Here is a 6,000-nt window from a genome sequence, read left to right as displayed (position 1 = left end):
TATCGAATTTTTGTCTAAACCCATCGACCATCTCACCAGCGACGCGTTGATCCTAGCTCAAATGCATCGACAACAAATCCGTCAAAAATACGGATTCCAGCTTAATAGTTTTTTATTTATTTGTTTCGGTTTTTTATTTTTTTAGGATTTTAATTTTTTTTATTTCGGGTTTTTTAAGAATATAATGTTTTAAATTAATGAATTTTATTAGTTTTAATTAAATAAAATAATAATTGTATAATGATTGACGGGGCATTATTGGACATCATCACCGTTACGCCCATTTGTGAAAAATGCTGATTTGCTGACTAGGATGACACATGGCGGAAAACGCTGATGGGTGGGGGTATTATCCACTCTTACCACTACGCATGGTCTAACTACTGGACCATATGCCTTATCGTGTTAGTATTAAATACCTAATTCCCTAAATTAACAAACAAAAACCACACAGCTCCTTCATCTTTGCTTAAACACCATGGCGCTCAAGTTGGTTTCAAAACACCAAGCCGAATTGGTGGATTCGTCCGGATCTTGCACGAAGATTATGATTAGTTCAAGGGGCAATTATGATTTCCCTTTTGGTATCACTAATAGTGAATACATAGAGTTTTTATAATGGATCACTGTTAATGACCTTTATTCATTGATCTATATATATTGATGATAAGATAAAAAACTGACGAAGAACACCAATAATAAAAATTCTCTCTAGTGTGATCCATCAAGACAAGGTACCATAACGGGAATCATGGCTTTATCTTCACCCTCAAAGAAAATCATACCAACAAATAAGTATCTCAAACTTAGTATCTATATTTATATTATAATTGAATAAACATGATTAAGTTCTATGATTCATATTTATAGATATAATCAACATGGATCAGCAATCGTTCAAAATTTTGATGTTAAATAGAATATATTGTTTGTATTTGAATTGACTTTAATACATGATATATATATATATATATATATATATATATATATATATATATATATATATATATATATATATATAGTTGATTGGCTTGTATACAATGGCAAAATGCGATCCCATACGTTTATGATGGGAATCGATGATGGGTTACCCTATACCCACCATCTCTGGTTCTGAGGTAAACCAGTCGCTCGAAGAACCTAGAAATTAAGTCTGGTTAACATAGATGATCTACCATGTGTAAATGATGCAACCTTAGACAAAAGTGGATCCCAACCCCATATTCGTGGTAAATATGAAATAATTAACTCTGATTTAACATAATCCATTAAAGGCATTGATCACCAATCGTTCATAATTCTAATATTAAATAGAATATATTATTTATATTTGAATTGACTTTAATACATGATATATATACTTGATTGGCTTGTATACAAAAAGGTTTAAGCCAGCCATCTCCATAAATATCTATCTTACTAAAAGAAACTACAAAAATCTTCATCATCCACAAAGTTAGCATACCCCACCATCTGAGGTGGCGGTACCATGAGTCCCTCAGCCATGCTAGCAATATATCCAGGCATTCCAAACATCTCCTCCTCATCGGCGTAGACCACTACTTCCGGCAATTCATTCGTTCCCACCACCCCGTCCTCCGTCTGCCTAAACGCCTTTGCAGCCTCAGTCGCTGCCTTTTGTATATCCTTTACATTGTTAGACTCCGGTACAGGCAGCCGCCAAACTGAGTCAGCAAAATTTAAACAAGCCGACCGCCCCCTCATGGCCAAAACCGCCACATCGTGTGCCCGGGCTGCCATTTCTGCTGTCGGATATGTCCCCAGCCACACTCTTGATTGATTATTTGGTTCTCTCACTTCACACACCCACTTGCCGGGATTTCTTCTCCTCACTCCTCGGTAAACCGGGTGTCGAGTCTCCTTGAACTTCTTCCTTCCGGCTCACTTTTTCGGGATTCGCGAAGCCAGCATTCGTTCTTCGGTGCTGCTGCTACATTCAGAAGCTGAAGAGATGTCCATTATCTGATTACTAATTTGGTTTCAGTTGGTAGTTAGAGTTTGCTAGTTGTGAGTGAATTGTTTTGGTTTCGTTTTAAGTGTGAAGTATCTAAACGATGAAGTATATATAGTTTTTTTGTATTCTGTGTGCAGTAAGAGTGTGTGTGATGGGGTTGTCGGATACAGCCTGGGGGAGTGTGGATTATTGTATTAAGTTAATGCGCAAAAATAACCTTTGGCTCATACGAAAACGTCGTCTAAAAACATTTGGTCCGTGAACCGGTGCCGCGTCAAAATAGTCTTTCATCAAACGCTCGTTCGCGGCTTCACGATCTCGCAAGATATAGGTGCGTCGCAAGATGGGTCGTGGAGGGGGAGGTGGCCGAATGTGCGCAAATGTTTGTAGCACAAAAGTACATGCACTCGTAACCGCTTCTTCCTCGGCCGCGTCTTCGTCGGGCGAAAAATATCTTCGGTAAATTTCGGTGAAAGACTCTTCCGACGGGGAACCCATTTTTTATAAAGTGAGACTAGCTTTTTAAAAAATATATGAAGAATGAGTATGGAGAATGAGTATGAGGTTTGAGTTGTAAAAAAAAGTGGAAGAATATGAGGTTTTATAGTGTGAAAAATTAGAAAAATTGAATTTTTTTTTTTTTTTTAAAATATGACCGTTTTGTAACGGTAAAAAATTGAATTTTTCTTCTTCCTCGCGCCGCTATATTTTTCACGCCTTTCTTTTTTTTTTTCTCAAAGCGCCCCGGGGGGCGGTGTAATCGGCGCCATACCGGCGCTATGTTGCTTGAACGCGCCCCATTACATGTGGCCTAATAAGGATATTAAGTTAATAAGGATGGTAACTAGAAAGAGAGAAAGACAAGTGGATAACCAAGTGGCTGCTGTTTGGCTTTATGTGTTAAAAACAAAAAAAGATAAATAAATAAATAATACGGATGGTAAGTAGGGAGCAGTGTTGTAAAAGTCGCTAGGCGGTTCCTAGTTGGCCGACTGGGGAGTTGGAAGTAATCGGAGTATTCGGAGAGTACTCGGGGAGTACGCGAACATGGTAAATATAAAGAAAATTAATTGTTATATATTGTTTATGTGTTAAAATAAGCATAATTCATGTCAACTGAGTATAATTTAAAATGAAACATGTTTAAAGTTCAAATATTCTGAATACAAGTCCGACTAGTCTGAGTACAAGGCCGAGTAGTCCGAGTACAAGGCCGAGTAGGCCGATTTTGACCGAGTTTGACCGATTAAAAGTCAACAAACCACGTTGACCGCCTAGACCGACTAGGCCGACTACATCCGACTAGGCGCCGACTAGGCCGACTAGGCACCGAGTACTCCCGAGTAATCCTGAGGCCGACTAATTGAGACCGCCTAGGAGGAAGTCGCCTCGGAGGGGGTCCGAGGACCGAGTACTCGCCGAGTACTCGGCCGAGTAATCCGACTTTTACAACACTGGTAGGAAGAGAGAAAGATAAATCGTTGTTGTTTGACACGTGTAGCACCCGTTGCGCATGCATGGATGGTAGGTATTAATTTTTTAACTTTTTCGCCAGAAAACACTATGGTTTTTAACAAGTGCTGATCCGATTACAAGCATCATCAACACATGAACTTTCTTTAATCGGTCCTAGCATATATGCCACTATAACTTTATAGTTAATGTTATTTGTTATATGTTTCTTCACTTCCAATTTTTCCAACCAACGGTAAGATAGCATATGTCACACTCACAGCACTTTTTTATAACTTTTAAAATACGTTGTTTTATACACTTCTTCGAACATACCGTAACGATATGATCATTTTTATTTACGTTTTAACGTAAGTTTTATTTAAAACTAAGTGTCGTGATAACATACAAATAATCAAAACTCAAAAGTACATCTTCCTTGCCTTTTTTTTTTCTTTTCTATTGTTGTTACAAATAATCAAAACTCAAAAATACATCTTCCTTGCTTTTTTTTTTCTTTTCTATTGTTGTGAGTTTTTTTTTATTCCATTAACAAATTCTCCGTTATGACTTGGTGACTTTTTATACGGTACGAGCATCATTTACCTGTAACTATTCAATACCGTAATGTTTTATAATTACCTTATCATACGAAAATGGAATTTTTCAAATTGAATAATTAAAAACTATTATAAAAATTAGAGTTACTTCATTTTTCATCATCGGGTCAATAAAGTTATGTAAGATTTGGATTTATTCATCTCTGATTTTATATATAATGGAATTACCTGGACTAATACTTGATATTCATTTTGTCTTTTTTGGATTGGGTCTTATATTAGGGGGTATGGGAGTAGTATTACTTGCCAGTCCCATTTATTCTGCCTTTTCATTGGGATTGGTTTTTGTTTGTATATCGTTATTCGATATTCTATTAAACTCTCATTTTGTAGCTGCCGCGTAGCTCCTTATTTACGTAGGAGTCATAAATGTTTTAATCATTCTTCTTGTGATATTCATAAATGGTTGAGAATATTCCAAAGATTTTCATCTTTGGACCATGGGAGATGGAGTATCTTCAGTGGTTTATGTAAAGTTTTAAACAATATCAAAGTTCAGGTCGCATCAATTTTGTTTACAGGGCGTATAATATATGCATCTTGACTATTTTAACGAGGGTTGCAAGATTTAGGATATAGTTTTCTGAAAACAAGTCAACCTTTAAAGAAAAATATAAAAAAGAACACATGTTTAGTTATTGAAGCCTATTAGTCAAACACATTAGTTTGTATAGTTAACCTAATTATTTCGTTTTAGGTGAGTGAATTTGAGTCTTATTATACATACACATATATACATATATATATATAGTTATTGATATATATATATATATATGTACATACATATTTATATAATATGTATATTGCAAGGGTAACCTAGGTCATTTTACACATTTTAAACGTTACAAGTCTCTACAGCTTTTTGTACTAGCTTCGAGTGCACAAAACAAAGTAACCAAAAACAAAGATACAGATTAGGGTTTCACATATCTCATTCTTATCTGCCTTCGTTTCTCTCTCTCTCTCTTTCTCTCTCTCTCTCTCTCTCTCTCTCTCTCTCTCTCTCTTTCTCTTTCCCTCTCTTGCAGCGATACAGAAACATGAAGCTATCTTCACTAGATCATGTTGAGATTTTGCTATGTTCGGCTGCTATTGATGGTAGTTGTCTGGTTAAGTTGGCATTCTGACCACTAACAACCCTAAGGTAAGATTTGTTTTTTGATTGTGGTTATTTCCCTTCAAGAGGTGCAACTGAGAATTTTAGATCTGCGGCCCCTAAACCCTAATACAGTCAAACTTTTAGATCTGGTATAAGGTAAGATTTGTTGTTCATTGTGCTTATTTGCTTTGAAAATTTGATTGTGGTTATTTCCTTTGAGCATGTGTTCACCACAGATTGACGGAGAAGAGATGCAACGAAGAAGAGGTGCAACTGAGACTTTTAGATATGTGGCCCCCAAACCCAAATACGGTCAAACTTTTAGATCTGGTATAAGGTAAGATTTGTTGTTGGTTGTAGTTATTTCCTTTGAAAATTTTATGATTTAACATGTGTTCACCACAGATCGACGGAGAAGAGGTGCAACGAAGAAGGGGTGCAACTGCTACTTTTATATCTGTGGCCCCCAAACCCTAATACGGTCAAATTTTTAGATCTGGTATAAGGTAAGAGTTGTTGTTGATTGTGGTTATTTCCTTTGAAAAATTGAAAATTTGTTGATCCAGTACAGTTAATTAACCAGTTACTTTGTGTCACGGCTCCCGACCCATACCACGGTTCGGGGGCTACGAGGGAGACAACAGTAGTACCGATGTTTATTAATTTCGCAGCGGAAAATCATCAAGATCGGGTGTCAGGAAATTTTATTAGAGTTTTCAAAACACCAAGTTTTCATTTCAAAACCTGTGGGTAAAACCCGTATTTACATAAAGCAATTTCATTGGGAAGTTCTTGATTACAGAAAACACGTTTATTTCGGGTTTACATAGCCACTTATTTATGTTGAAGTGGTC

At 36.5% G+C, this 6,000-nt stretch overlaps 1 pseudogene; it reads right to left on the bottom strand.

Annotated features, from left to right (window-relative positions):
- Positions 1 to 1,419: 1,419 nt before the first annotated feature.
- LOC110888430 lies at positions 1,420 to 1,965 on the bottom strand (annotated as a pseudogene).
- Positions 1,966 to 6,000: the final 4,035 nt, after the last annotated feature.

This window comes from Helianthus annuus, chromosome 2 (genome assembly GCF_002127325.2).
Source record: "Helianthus annuus cultivar XRQ/B chromosome 2, HanXRQr2.0-SUNRISE, whole genome shotgun sequence".
NCBI classification, from domain to species: Eukaryota; Viridiplantae; Streptophyta; class Magnoliopsida; order Asterales; family Asteraceae; genus Helianthus; species Helianthus annuus.
This window is presented reverse-complemented; position numbering and strand designations above follow the sequence as displayed.